This window comes from Pongo pygmaeus, chromosome 15 (assembly GCF_028885625.2).
Source record: "Pongo pygmaeus isolate AG05252 chromosome 15, NHGRI_mPonPyg2-v2.0_pri, whole genome shotgun sequence".
Classification (NCBI taxonomy): domain Eukaryota; kingdom Metazoa; phylum Chordata; class Mammalia; order Primates; family Hominidae; genus Pongo; species Pongo pygmaeus.
This window is the reverse complement of record NC_072388.2, coordinates 104,212,101-104,226,402: the sequence shown is the minus strand read 5'-3', so window position 1 is coordinate 104,226,402 and position 14,302 is coordinate 104,212,101. Positions and strand designations below refer to the sequence as shown.

Sequence of the window (14,302 nt, the reverse complement as noted above, 5' to 3'; positions counted from 1 at the left end):
ATGGACGGGCGGGCGTGTGGATGGATGGTTTTGGTCGTTGACACCAATCCTGTGTGCAAAGGCTTGATGTGGGTTTTCCCTGGGTTCCCATGGGGAGAAAATTCCTTCACAATGAACCAAATCCCACTCCCACTAGGTGTTCCTCCTCCTCCTTCATCTTTTTCTCCTCTTTTGGCTCCTAGTATGACATCATAAGACATATATATTTAGTCTCTGTCCCCCATTACTGACACAGAGCTCCTAATCCCTTAGACTTGCCTAGGTGATGGGAGCATCTTTTGTTCCAATGAGGCAGCTCTTGCTGGGCTCCTGGGTAGCTCCAGGATGGGGGCTGGTGGCCAGCAAGACCAAGCCACGATGAGCAGCTTGACACTTCTGGCCTCACCCGCCATGCTCTGTGGAAGGGAGGGGCTGGAGACTAAGCCTGTGTGATGAAACCTCCATGAAAAGTCAGAACAATGGGATTTGGAGAGTGTCTGGGTTGGTGCACATGTGGAGGCTCTGGGAGGGAGGCGCCCGGAGAGGCCGTGGGAGCTCCACCCGCATCCCCATATCTTACCCTGAGCATCTCTGCTGGCTGAGTTGTTTCCTTTAGTAATAAGCCAGAAGTGGCCGGGTGCGGTGGCTCACGCCTTTGGGAGGCCAAGGTGGACAGATCGCTTGAGTTCAGGAGTTCAAAATCAACCTGGGCAACATGGCGAGACCCTCTCTCTACAAAAAATACAAAAATTAGCTGGGCGTGGTGGCTCATGCCTGTAGTCCGAGCTACTTGGGAGGCTGGGGTGAGAGGATTGCTTGAGCCCAAGAGGCAGAGGTTGCAGTGAGCCAAGATTGCACCACTGTGCTCCAGTCTGGGCGACAGAGCCAGACCCTGTCTGCAAATGTAAAATAAAAATAGATATATATAATATAAAATATTCTGCTGAGAGAGAGCATGACAGAAAAATAAGTCAGTAGTAGGAAACAAAGTTGTTCTAGTCTCTGTGAGCTGTTCTAGCAAATGATTGAACCTGAGGAGATGGTCATCAGACCTCCCATTTGTCATAGCCAAGGCATTCAGAAGTAGTGGGTAACCTGGGGACCCACCCCTCCGTGACTGGTGTCTGAAGTCAGGGCAGTCACGGGCGACTGAGCCCTTAACCTAACCCCAGAAGTGAAGTGCCAGAGGCGTTGTGAGTTACAGTATAGAAGAAAAGCTTTCTCTCATACGCCCAGCTTCTCTGGCCTCGGGCCTCCACCTCCTTCTCCCTAGTTCAGCATCCTATGACTCTTTTCTCATTTGGGGTAATTCAGTCCCTGGGCTTGGCCAGCGTGCCCCTCACTCAGCTGCCAGGGACCTGCCCTTGCTAGGTGGAAGAAAAGCTGGTGACAGTGTGTGCCATTGCAGCACACATCGCTGACTCCGCGCCCCCTTCCTGCTCAGAAGAGCACCCAGCATCAGCTGGCGCAGTGACATCAAAGACTACATTTCCCAGCCTCCCTTGCCGCCAGATGTGGTCACAAGACTACGTTGGGCCGGGAAGGAGGGGAGATGGAGCAGGTGAACTGGGTGGGAATTCTGGGAAGTTTCCACACAGGGGACGGGCCGTGCCCTGCTCTCCTTCACTCCTTCCTCATTCCTGGAACACAGATGTGAAGGCTGGAGCTCAAGTTGCCATCTGGGACCATGAGGTAAGGCTGGGGGCTTCCCATGGCTGTGGAGGCTGTCGTGCCAGCCCTGAGAAAGAGGAAACTCTGTGAATTAGGTGGGTTAGGCATGGTCGTCTGGGTTTTCTGGGGTCACAGGCAGCCTCTCCCGGGCCTCACTAGGACACACTATGACTGTTGAAACCATGACTCATGATTCACACTGGGGGTATGCCCTGGTCAAAGGAACACGCGCTGGCAACAAGGAGTTTCAGAATTATCCAGTTCTTGGGTTGACACTTCTCAAAAGCCCCTATCTTCCCCTGCCTCTTCTGTCTCGGGGAGGTTCTCTTCAAAACTTCCCTAAAAACCCCTTCCCTGGCTGAAACCTGGGGCCTCTTGCCTTCTTACCAGAGCAGCTGTCCCCCCACAGAAACCTCAGGACACTTCCGCCTTTCCTCTTCCCGCTTGGCCTGTCATCCGGTCCCCACCCGCGGCTTGCATCACCAACACCCAGGGGTGGGAGAGGCCAGGACAGCGTCCCCCCAAGGGAGCGAACAAGGAGTCAGAAAAGGCTGGGAAGACTTCTTCCGAGGGATGGAATCACCATCTGAGCAGAGGGGTCCAGCAAGGCATGAGTACACAGACACACCTGATGGAGGGAGGGATGGAATCACCATCTGAGCAGGGGGGTCTGGCGAGGCGTGAATACACAGACACACCTGATCGAGAGAGGGATGGAATCACCATCTGAGCAGGGGGGTCCGGCGAGGTGTGAATACACAGACACACCCGATGGAGGGGGGCTCCGTGCCAGGAAACGGACGCACAGGATTTGCCCTATAATCATCAGCACAGAGGCAGAGTGGGTGACTTGTCAAATCTGGGACAATTTGAGCATCATCAAGAATAATGACTAGGGGCCAAGCACAGTCCCAGCACTTTGGGAGGCCGAGGCGGGCAGATCACCTGAGGTCAGGAGTTCAAGACCAGCCTGACCAACATGGTGAAACCCCGTCTCTACTAAAAATACAAAAATTAGGTGGGTGTGGTGGTGGGCGCTTGTAATCCCAGCTACTTGGGAGGCTGAGGCAAGAGAATCGCTTGAACCCGGGAGGCAGAGGTTGCAGTGAGCCAAAATCATGCCACTGCACTCCAGCCTGGGCCACAGGGCGACACGCCATCTCAAAAAAAAAAAAAAAAAAAACAACGAATAGTGACTAGGTTGGACAGAAACACATGGAAGATATAAAAGTCAATGAATCCCACACACCCATATTCATAGCAGCCAAGCGACGTCCACCCATCAACACCTGAATGGCTAAACATAGAGACACGCAAGGGATGTTATTTACCCTCAAAAAGGAAGGAAATTCTGACACGTGCTGCAAGAATGAGCCTTGAGGACATTGCACTAAGTAAAATAAGCCAGACATCAGGACAAATGCTGTGTGATTGCGCTTACGATGAAGTACCCGGAGTAGCTGCATGTATAGAGCAGAAAGTGGAAGGGGCTGGGCGCAGGGAGGAATGGGATGTTACTGTGTAGTGAGGACAGTTTCAGTTTTACATGATGAAAAATTCTGAAAATGGACAGTGGAGATGGTTGCAGAGCGTGAATGTGCTTAGAGCCACTGACCAGTACACTTAGAAATGGCTAAGACGGTAATTTTCATCTTGTGTAGGTTTTACCATAAAATACAAATCTATGAGTCCTTAATAATCAAGAGAGAAGGCCAGGCGCGGTGGCACACACCTGTAATCCCAGCGCTTTGGGAGGCCAAGGTGAGAGGATCACCTGAGGTCGGGAGTTTGAGACCAGCCTGACTAACATGGTGAAACCCTGTCTCTACTAATAATACAAAATTAGTCAGGCATGGTGGCACATGCCTGTAATCCCAGCAAGTTGGGAGGCTAAGGCGGGAGAATCGCTTGAACCTGGGAGGTGGAGGTTGCAGTGAGCTGAGATTGTGCCATTGCACTCCAGCCTGGGCAACAAGAGCGAAACTCCGTCTCAAAAAAAAAAAAAAAAAGCCAGGCATGGTGGCTCACGCCTGTAATCCCAGCACTTTGGGAGGCTGAGGCAGGCGGATCACGAGGTCAGGAGTTCGAGACCAGCCTGGCCAACATAATGAAACCCCGTCTCTATTAAAAGATACAAAAAATTAACTGGGTGTGGAGGCACGCACCTGTAATCCCAGCTACTTGGGAGGCTGAGGCAGGAGAATCGCTTGAACCAGGCAGGCGGAGGTTGCATGAGCCGAGATTGCACCATTGTACTCCAGCCTGGGCGACGGGACTGACAGGGATCTAGGCATTTGCCCGCCACACCTGTCCTCCTGGGAGGCTGGGAGGCCTGGGGCCCCCACTCTCAAAGCCTATCCTTCCGGCCACTGTCTCTCTACAGTTACAGAGCAAAGGCCCCCGACCCACCCCTGCCGCCATCACCAGAGGAGCAGCCCCGCAAGCCCGCACAGCGTGGTCACACCTGGCTTGGGGGACAGCCACACCCCACATGCAAGGTAGCCCTTGGGAACTTCTGCTCCAGACCCACCAGGTGGGGAAGGCCAGAGCTGGCCGTTCAGGGTTTTTTAGGGCCAGACAAGAGCAAGGCCCTGTGTCTGCCCGGGAGGTGGAACAGACCACACTGGCCCCATGCACAGGGGCTCTTCGGGTCCCTCGTCCCATCTTCCCAGCTCCTTCCAACTTTGTCGCCTGGACATTTCTTGCTCTGACCCTCCCTTCCCTTATTCCTGGCCTTGTCTGCCCCTGGGTCCAGGCCTTCCCAGACTGACTGGACAAATTAGCAATCACCAGCTTTGGCTTCTGCAGGGTCCAGACAGGCCAGGAGAACGGCTGGTGAACCCACTGGACAGCGGGGCGGTTTCTGGTGCACACATCGGGATGTGAAGTTGCACCCCATGTCTGCAGCTTGGACCTCACCACTGCTGTGTCTGGGCCGCAGACTGGGCCATGTCTGGGCTGTTCTGGTGCGTGACTCAGCCGTGGGATGTTCTGGTGACTTCCTGTCTGAAACCTGCTCTCCTGTTGGTGAGGGATTCTCTGGGTATGAATCGCTTTGCCGGGGTCAGAGCAAGGAGAGCCAGCTCCCTGACGGGCTTCTCAGAGACAACACCCCAGGTGCCACACAGCCTGGGGCAGCCTCCACTGGTCCCGGAGGCCCGCTGGGAATAGGCAGGGCCAGTCCACACCCCCAGGCTCTCAGTGTTTGGACTCCCAGGCTCCTGCCTGCCCTCCATCCCAGCCTGGCTTCTCCACTTGGCAGGGGCAGGGGAGCCAGTACACGGCTGCCAACCCCCCAGCTCACACCCACAGCTCCTGCCACCCAAGGGACCCAACTTTCCTTTCCCAGACCCCAGTGAAGGACCCAAAGAGAGGATTCAACTGACCTCACTTGAATCAGCTATTCCCGGACTGCCTGGCAAAGGCCAGAAGGCATGGGGGGTGACAATGGCCTGAGCTGGGTCCGCGTGTCACTCCTGGACCCCTCACCTGGGGGTGCAGAGGAGCCCTGGTGAACGTGACAGACCACCCAGTGGGGTGCAGGAGGGGGCAGGTCCTAGGAGGCTGCTGGGTCCACCTACAGGAACCCACAGCTGTCCCTGGCCATCACCCCCGCTGGCCTGATGTGGGCTCCGTCTATTGCTGCTCCGAGGGTGGGGCCGCCCTGGCCCAAAGACCCGGGAGGCCAGTGACCCCATGAGCAGTGGCCTGTGGAGGCATGTGTTTGCACCAGATCCCCTGGAGGATCACAGCCCCCTGGGCAAGTGTTTCTGGAAAGCCAAGGTAGGCCCTGTCCTGAGACTTGCGCCTCCCCGCCAAGGCAATGGGGAAGCCCAGCTTTCCAGGGACTCCATTGCCACCCACACAAAACCCTCAGAAATCGCTGTTCAGAGGCAGCCTCCAGCCATGCGGCCCTGCAGCAGGGGGCAGCTGTGATCCACGTGTCTGGGGGAAAGTGTAGACTGGGGGCTGGGCCTCCACCGGGCTCTCCTGGCCGTGGGTGTACCCACCCACGACGGTGGCTGTCTTTGCTCAGTGACCGTCCCTGCTGCGGTGCTGGGCAGTGTCGCTTGGAGACATTTGTGGTCCCCAGCTCCTTCTCTCAGCCTGGCCCTGTCCCCACTGCTGAAAGAGCCTGGCTTGCATGGAGCTTGGCAGGCTCGGGAGTGGGCACCTGGGGGGTCTGTGCCCTGAAACCCAGAAGCAGCCTGGAGGTGAGTGGGGTTGTGGGTGCTGTCCACAGCCAGCTGGCGTTTTCCAAGGAAACTGGGCCCACCACTGCCGAGAGCCCCACAGTAAGGGGGACTGTCCCAGGCCACCCTGCCTGCCCACCGTCCAGTTCCCACAGGGCCCCTCACAGAGAAGCCCACCCGCAGGGCTCCTGGGCCAGGCCAGGCTTGATTCTGGATGCAGGAGGGGTTGAGGTAGGGCTGGGGGAGGAATGTGGAGTGTGCAGTCGGCTGTTCTTCCCACACAGCCCTGCCCCACGTGGGAAGGGGGAGGCGGGGAGGGGAGGGTGCTTGTGTGCAGTGGCTGTGCCGAGGCTTCCAGGACATGCAGGTGCCATCCTGGTCCCGGGGCTGCAGTGGGCGCACTCGGCCTCTCCACGCCTGGCACCCCGGGCAGGGACTCCTGGGAAGACACAGCCTCTGGGAAGTCACCCTGCTCCATGCTTGCCTGGCCCGAGAGCTGGCAACACCAGGCCTGAGCTGCAGAGGAGCTGGATTTTGTCTTTCCAGGACCCCTCCCTGCAGCCTTTCCAGGACCCCTGTCCTGCCTTGCCTGTCTGGGGACACACGGACAGCCGCTGTGCTGCGCCAGGCCCCAGCACCTGACTGGGAGCTCCTGAGTGAGTGGAGCCTGGCTCTGAGTGCTGCTATTGCCAAAAGAGGTAAGTCTGGGGTTTCCTGCCACTCCCTCCCCCAGGAAAGTGACGAGGCCGTGCTGTCATCACCAGTGAGATACCCCAGCCCGGGTTGGCTAACCCCTAGCTCAGCCCTGTTTGTGGTTAGGGGAGTTCTAGACAGAACATAATTAGACCCCTGCTACTTCCTGAAACCTCAGCTAGGACTGCAGGGAGGGGTGTGAGGCCAGCCACACAGGCGGGGCCCTGGGTAAGTCGCTGGGCTCTGCGTGCTGGGGAGTGGGCCTGAGGGGCCAGGTTCTGGGATGGAGCTGGGGGCTGGGAGCTGGAGGCGGGCAGAGGTGGATCTGAAGGCAAAGGTGATTTGTTGGTGAAGATGGAGGCTTTGTTGAGGGTTCTTAATCTGGGGTGCCTCGAGAGAACCCAGGACCCCCAGTGACCACAGATGTGATGGGGCCGGAGGATTTGGGGAAGAGGGACAATAGTTTCCATTGTACCTTTGTCACCGCCACCTTCCTGGAGACTTTCTTCTGGAAAAGGCTTCCCTGGCTACTGGTCCAGATGGGGGTGAGTCAGGGGGCTGGACTTTGTCCCTAGAATCTCTCCTTGGCCACTTGCTTCCTTGATTGGTCGTGGGGGCACTGAAGGGCTGGGCTTCTCTCTGTGGGGCCTGTGCTGCTTGTGGGGTTACATGGAGGGAGAAGCAGGGCAGTGGGGGCTGTGCTGGGGTGCGTGGCAGTCGGCCCAGTCATGTGACAAGATCCTGGGGCTGGGCAGGTCACCAGCCTTTGGGGTGGTGTTTGGCGCACCGGGCGCAGCGAGGGGGCCCAATACCTTCCGTCAAGTGCATGACATGGGTCCGTACCACTGCAAGGGGCTGGGACTGACAGCTAAAGACTGGCCAGTTGGGCTGAGCACAAAATGATGTTTCAGGAGATTGGCCAGGCCGAGGTGGGAGAGCAGAGGCTCCTGGAAGAAGATGAGGATAGGGGCTGGGCACAGTGGTTCATGCCTGTAATCCCAGCACTTTGGGAGGCCAAGGCAGGCAGATCACTTGAGGTCAGGAGTTTCAGACCAGCCTGACCAACATGGTGATACCCCGTCTCTACTAAAAATACAAAAATTAGCCGGGCGTGTTGGCACACGTCTGTAATCCCAGCTACTTGGGAGGCTGAGGCAGGAGAATCGCTTGAACCTAAGAGGCGGAGCTTGCAGTGAGCCGAGATTGCGCCAGTGCACTCCAGCCTGGGCAACAGGAGTAAAAAACCCCGTCTCAAAAAATAAGAATCTATCAAATTGGGAAAAATAAGAAAGTTGACAATGGGCTTTGGACAGGCGTGGTGGAGCAGGGAGGTTGGAGCTGGTGACTCAACAGTTCCCTCCCTAGGGTTTGTCTCAAACGTGACAGCAGAAACGAGGTCACAGGTTTGCCTGGTGCCAAAGCAGGTGGGATTAAAAGATGGAAATGGCTAGGAATGGCCAGCAACCGTGAAACAGCTTAGAAATTACAGGCAATCCACCCAGGTGCGGTGGCTCACGCCTGTAATCCCAGCACTTTGGGAGTCCGAGGCAGGTGGATCACCTGAGTTCGGGAGTTCGAGACCAGCCTAACGAATATGGTGAAACCCTGTCTCTACTAAAAATACAAAATTAGCCGGGCGTGGTGGCACATGCCTGTAATCCCATTTACTTGGGAGGCTGAGGCAGGAGAATCACTTGAACCCAGGAGGTGGAGGTTGCGGTGAGCCGAGATCGTGCCATTGCACTCCAGCCTGGGCAACGAGAGCGAAACTCCGTCTCAAAAAAATAAAAAAGAAAGAAAGAAATTACAGACAATCCACAAGACAGACCTCAGCAGCCTGAGGAGCTGTTTTGGGCAAATGGGATGGAATAAGGAAGTACTCCCTGCACATGGCAGGGGCCAGGGCTCCTTCTCTGTCCTTTTGTGTCTGTCTGAAAAGTTCCATAATAAAAAGTTACAAAACAGGCTGGGCGTGGTGGCTCACACCTGTAATCTCAGCACTTTGGGAGGCCGAGGCGGGCGGATCACCTGAGTCAGGAGTTCAAGACCAGCCTGACCAATATGGCGAAACCCCGTCTCTACTAAAAATACAAAAAATTAGCCAGGCATGGTGGCGGGCACCTGTTAATCCCAGCTACTTGGGAGGCTGAGGCAGGAGAATCACTTGAACCCGGGAGGCAGAGGTTGCGGTGAGCCAAGATCGCGCCATTGCACTCCAGCCTGGGCAACAAGAGCGAAACTCCGCCTCAAAAAAAAAAAAAAAAAAGTTACAAAATAGATTTTAAAAGACTGGAGGAGCACAGCAACTGCAGGCCAGAGAGCTCCAGGGACAGTGGCTGGGTGAGGTCACGATACATCCTGTTATTGGAATGTCCATCCCAGGAACATGTGGCGCTTCTCTAATCTGGAAAATGGATTCATTGGCCGGGCGAGGTGGCTCACGCCTGTAATCCCAGCACTTTCCGAGACTGAGGTCGGCGGATTTCTTGAGCCCAGGAGTTCGAGACCAGCCTGGGAAACATAGGGAAACCTCGTCTCTAAGAATAAAAGTACAAAAATTAACTGGGCGTGGTAGCAGGTGCCTGTAGTCCCAGTTACTCGGAAGAGAGGATGACGTGAACCTGGGAGGTGGAGGTTTCAGTGAGCAGAGATTTTGCCACTGTACTCCAGCCTGGATGAGGGAGCGCGACCCTGTCTCCAAAATAAATAAATAAATAAACAAATAAAGTAAGAGAGAGAGGGAGAGGGTGAGGGAGAGAGAGAGAACAATTTTAATAGTATTTAAAGAAAAAAAAGCTGGGCGTAGTGGCTCACACCGTAATCCCAGCACTTTGGGAGGCTGAGGCAGGAGGATCATTGGAGCCCAGGAGTTCGAGACCTGCCTAGGCAACATGGCAAAACCTTGTTTCTACTAAAAATACAAAAAAAGTAGCTGGATGTGGTGGCGTGCCTACAGTCCCAACCACTCGGGAGGCTGAGGCAGGAGAATTGCTTGAACCTGGGAGGTAGAGGCTGCAGTGAGCCAAGATTATGCCACTTTACTCCAGCCTGGGCAACAGAGCAAGACTCCATCTCAAAAAAAAAAAAAAAAAAAAAAAAAAAAAAAAAAAGAAAAGAAAAGAAAGAAAAGGCAAAAAAGGCAAAAGAAAAAAAGAAAGAAGGAACATGGGTTCATGGAAGAAGCACGGAAAGTGTGAGGCAGAGCAGCCTCGGAGCTGACATGCTGAGAGCGGGAGAAAGGTGGGTTGGACACGGGAAAGAGAAGTCCAGAGAACAGTGGAGGGCTGGCCTCAGTGGGCTGCCAAGGTGTGGCTTGAAGACGGAGCTGGACAGGGACGAATTTGCCCAGCATGGAGGCTGGAAGATGAGGGGCTTGGTCATTTGCTGATGCGAGATGGAGGCAGGGGCCCAGGGCCAGCAGGGACAGAAGATGCAGCTGGAGCTCAGGGATGGGTGGACGGGGGTGTCAGGCTGACCTGGGCCCACACACACTGTGGCCTTGTGGCTGGAGTCATCCGAGGGACCTCACCATGGCCATCATGTCTGGCCATGCTGCCCTGAATCCAGCTGGAGTTGAATGGTGATAGGGGGGCCTCAGCCTGTCATAGTCCCTCAGAGCAGACCAAGAACAGAGTCCCCTGGATTCCACCAGGCCAGGCTGGCATTGCTGGTGCTATGAGCATGGTGGTCTGCCTGCATCACTGGTGCTGCGAGCATGGTGGGCTATCCCCTACCCGAGTCTCCGGCAGGCTGGGAGCACCTTGCTGCTGTTTCAGGAGTGAAAGTCTGCACCGAGGGCCTTTCCCACAGGGCTCAGTCGCTCTCACCCACCCCACAGCTGAGAGGAGCCCCACCGGTGGGCCAGACAGCTGGGGTAATGAGAGGAAGGGGCGGTCCCCATGCACAGCCCAGGAGGGGCTCCCCCCACCCCAGGAGGGTGGTGCCTGCTTCCTGAGTGGAACAACACAGGAAGCCTCTGCCTGGCCTTGTCCTTCCACTTGAAGACCCGGCCCCAGGGGAGCTGAGAGAGGACCTGGGCCCCACTGCACCCTCCCCGAGGAAGAGCAGGGCCTGAAATGTGGGTGACCTGCTGTACCCCGTGCCCCTTTCTGTGGAGGAAATAGCCCTGGCCCCGGGCCAGGACAGACCACGACACTGCAGCTGGCGGGTGGGGCCACTGGGCTGGCCGGAGAGAGGGCCCTGAGCCCCTATCCTGAGCTCCCTCACTTCGAGGGGAGGCAGAGGCTCCCAGGGGCACTAGGAGTAGCAGGTGCAGCAAAAGGATGGTGAGCAGGTGCTGGCAGGACCCCAGACTCTGGTCCAGGAAGGCCCTCGGAAGAGGCCGGTGGGCTGCCTGAGGCTGTGGGCCTGTCCGGCAGGGAATGCCAGACAAAGCCTGGATGTGCTCTGAGAAGCAAAGGGCTGGTGCAGGGCTCCCCTGGCGCCCAAGCCTGGTTGGCCATGCGTGGTGAGGAGCTGGACCTCGGTGCGAGGGAGTTGGGATGTCCCAGTGGGCCTGGCTCTCTGGCTGCCCTGCCTTGGGTTGTTCCCACCAGGCCTCCTGCTGGGCCCACTGACTCTTTCCAGGCACCCTCACCAGGCTGTGGTGCCCAAAGGTCAGGCACGTGGCGGAATCTGGACATCAGCAGCTCGCACTGCATGGGCCACATGGGACCAGCTGGATGGGAAGGTGGCTCCGGCTCCCATCCCTAGCTAGTCTCTGCTCTCAACATACAGGCCTGGATCCCAGAGGGGCCTCGTTGTGAAAGCCTCCGCCTGTGGCTGGGGCCCAGGAGGGGAGCGTGCATTTTCACTTCAACTGCCACTTCCTTTGGTTTTGCAGAAGTGCTTGCAGCCCTCTGCCCCAGGGTTGCCGGCTGGCATCGGTGTGACTGGACGGCACAGCCCTGGACCAGCAAGAGCTTGTCCTCCCAGGTTTGGGAGGGTTTCCAGAACCCTTGGTCCAGTTGAAGTGAAGGAAGCAGACTCCCCGGGAGCCCCTTCCTGGGCGGCTCAGGCGTTCTGATGGGGCCCAGGGGCCTCAGGCAGTGGCTCCGTGTGCTCACTACTGCTCATTTGACAGGAGAGGTCCCTGCCTCGTGTTATTCAGAATTTGAAAAGTGGGGAGGGGGCGGCTGCAGAATCGGAGTAGACACCAGCGAGCAAGAGTATGTGGGCTTCTAGGGCCGCTGAAGGGGACTTGGCAGCTGAGGAGGGAAGCCAGGCCCGGTGTGAGGCTGGTGGGGCCCCCCACACCCCTGGGGCTCAGAAGGAACTGGACTGGTCCCAGGTGGCTCTGACGTGCCCCCAGCCCACTTGGGCCCCCTGCCTGGCTGGGGGTCTGCCTTCCTTGGCCCTCCTGGTTCCGGCTCACTGCTTCCTCACCTACTGACCCTCTCTGTTTTGGGCATGGCCAGAGAGCCCTGCATCTCTTGCTGGGCCTTGGAGCTGGGCGCAGCAGCCCGACGACAGGGCCACACGGATCTTGACAGGGCAGCAGCTGGGAGGGCACCGCCCAGCACGCAGGCACCCGAGGGAGAGTCTGAAGACCCTCAGCGCTGCCCCACCATCTCCACTCGGGGGCTGACCCGAGACGCAGGGAGGAGTGCATATTACTCCAGCCAGTGGCAGGGTGGGGAGCAGAATGGCTGGCCCAGGAACCCCTCCGGCCCACACCACCCACTGCCAAGGGGGCATCACTTTGGAGATGGCTTTTCTTGATTCTTTCTTGACTCAGTGTCTCACTTTTTAATGTGTTTTCAAGGTATTGCTTTAAAATTCTCCATAAGTTAACGAGCTTCCTGTAATCTCGGGAGAACCTTGTGGCTTCCTGTTTTTCCAGTTGTTAAAAAATGTTGAGACAAGTCTCAATCATTTTAGGAGGTTTATTTGCTAAAGTTGAGGACACGCGTCTGTGACACAGCCTCAGGAAGTCCTGATGACGTGCCTAGGGTGGTCGGGCACAGCCTGGTTTCATGCATTTTAGGGAGACAAGAGACATCAATCAATATATGTGAGACGTACATTGGTTCTGTCCAGAAAGGTGGGAACAACTCGAAGCAGGGAGGGGACTTCCCAACCATTCGTCTCTCGCCTACCTGTGGGTAGGTCACAGGTAGGCGAGAGACAAATGGTTGCATTGTTTTCAGTTTCTGATAAGTCTTTCCAAAGGAGGCCATCAGAATATGCATCTGTCTCAGTGAGCAGAAGGATGACTTTGAATAGAACGCAAGGCAGATCGGCCCTGAGCAGTTCCCAGCTTGAAGGGGCCCAAGATACTTTCCTTTCAGAGAAATATACTTGAAAGGGCAGCTGGGGATGTCAACACACAGGCAGCCCCACCTGCTGGCCCAGAGCCCTTGGTGTGGGTGTCCCTGGGTTCTGCCTCACTTTTGAGCAGCTTCCAGAGAATTCCTGCAAGAGCCACGTGGGACGGGCAGGAAGAGCAAGTGGCTCCAGGGAGAACCCCTGGCCAGCCTCTCAACATACAGGCCTCGGGCCCAAAGGGGCCTTGCTGTGTAGGGGCTCTGCCTGTAGCCCGGCCGGCCCAGCACTAGGAGGGGAGTGTGCCCCGGGGGACTGACTGCATCTGCTGGCTTCCCATGAGGGTCTCGGCTGACAAAGGGCAGCACCAGGCAGCATGGGGTGGGGGTTGGGCCTGGCACCAGGGAGCTAGTGAGGCAGCCGCCAGGCTCAGCCTCCATCCCTGCACTGCAGGGCCCGGAAACAGCAGAGTGAGACCCTCAGGCTTTGCAGGGCTCTGGGAGAGGCACAAACACCATCTGAGGATGGGTTTAGGGTGCTCTCTTCCCTGCAAACCCTCTTTGGCTGGTCAGGGTGGTGCCTGTTTTAGAGGCACCTCAGGTTAGGGAAGGAAGCAGAGGGACAGGCCCCTGGGTGCCCTGCGCCACCCCCCCTGCGTGCCCTGAGCCATCTGCTGCCCGCCCGCCATGCCTCCCTCCTCCGGGCCCCCATGCTGTGGGTGACACGGCTTCCAGGCCATGCGCACGTCACACCTCGGGTAGCCAGGAAAAATTCCTAGAAGGGGATCAGCCGGGTCAAAAGTAGAGCACATTTAAGATTTTTGGAAACATATTGCAAAATTTTGCTGCGAGCCAATTCATACTTCCGTCAGTCCTGTGTACGGGCACCCATTGCCTACTCTCAAACACTATGAGTTTAAAAGTTCTTTATTTTTGCCAACATGATAGGCCAAAAAAAGATTTTAAAAGACTGTCTTTCAGATGTTCATGTTTGCATTTCTTTGATTAGAAGTGGAGTTGAACATTTTTCAGATTTTAGGGGCTTTTCTTTTTTCTTGAGATGGGGTATCTCTCTGTAGCCCAGGCTGGAGTGCAGCAGTGCAGTCACAGCTCACTGCAACCCCTACCTCCTGGGCTCAAGCGATCCTCCCAACTCAGCCTCCTGAGTAGCTGGGACTACACGTGTGCACCATCATGCCTGTTTATATTTTTGTAGGTGTGGGGTGTTACTATATTGCCCAGGCTGGTCTTGAACTCCTGGACTCCAGCTATCCTCCCACCTCAGCTTCTCAAAGGGCTGGGATTTACAGCCATGAGTTACCACACCTGGCCTTTAGGAGCTATTTTTATGTTTTCTGTGAAAGCTCATCAACTTTCTTTTCTCTGCCAGCTTTATAAAGGTATAATTGACAAACAAGAATATTACCTAGGCCAGGTGTGGTGGCTCACGCCTGTAATCCCAGCACTTTGGGAGGCCGAGGTGGGTGGATCATTTGAGGTCAG

General features: G+C 56.3%; 1 protein-coding gene across 8 annotated transcripts in view; it reads left to right on the top strand.

Moving 5' to 3' along the window:
• Nucleotides 1-1,534: 1,534 nt before the first annotated feature.
• Nucleotides 1,535-14,302, top strand: part of GPR132 (G protein-coupled receptor 132) — a 28,048-nt gene continuing 15,280 nt past the window's right edge. For 2 of the 8 annotated variants that reach the window (XR_008493747.2, XM_054449277.2), the window contains exon 1: nt 6,562-6,764. The gene's annotated coding sequence lies outside the window, so the exon portion shown is untranslated. The other 6 variants (XM_054449278.2, XM_063652096.1, XM_054449279.2 and 3 more) reach the window with 6 other exon arrangements.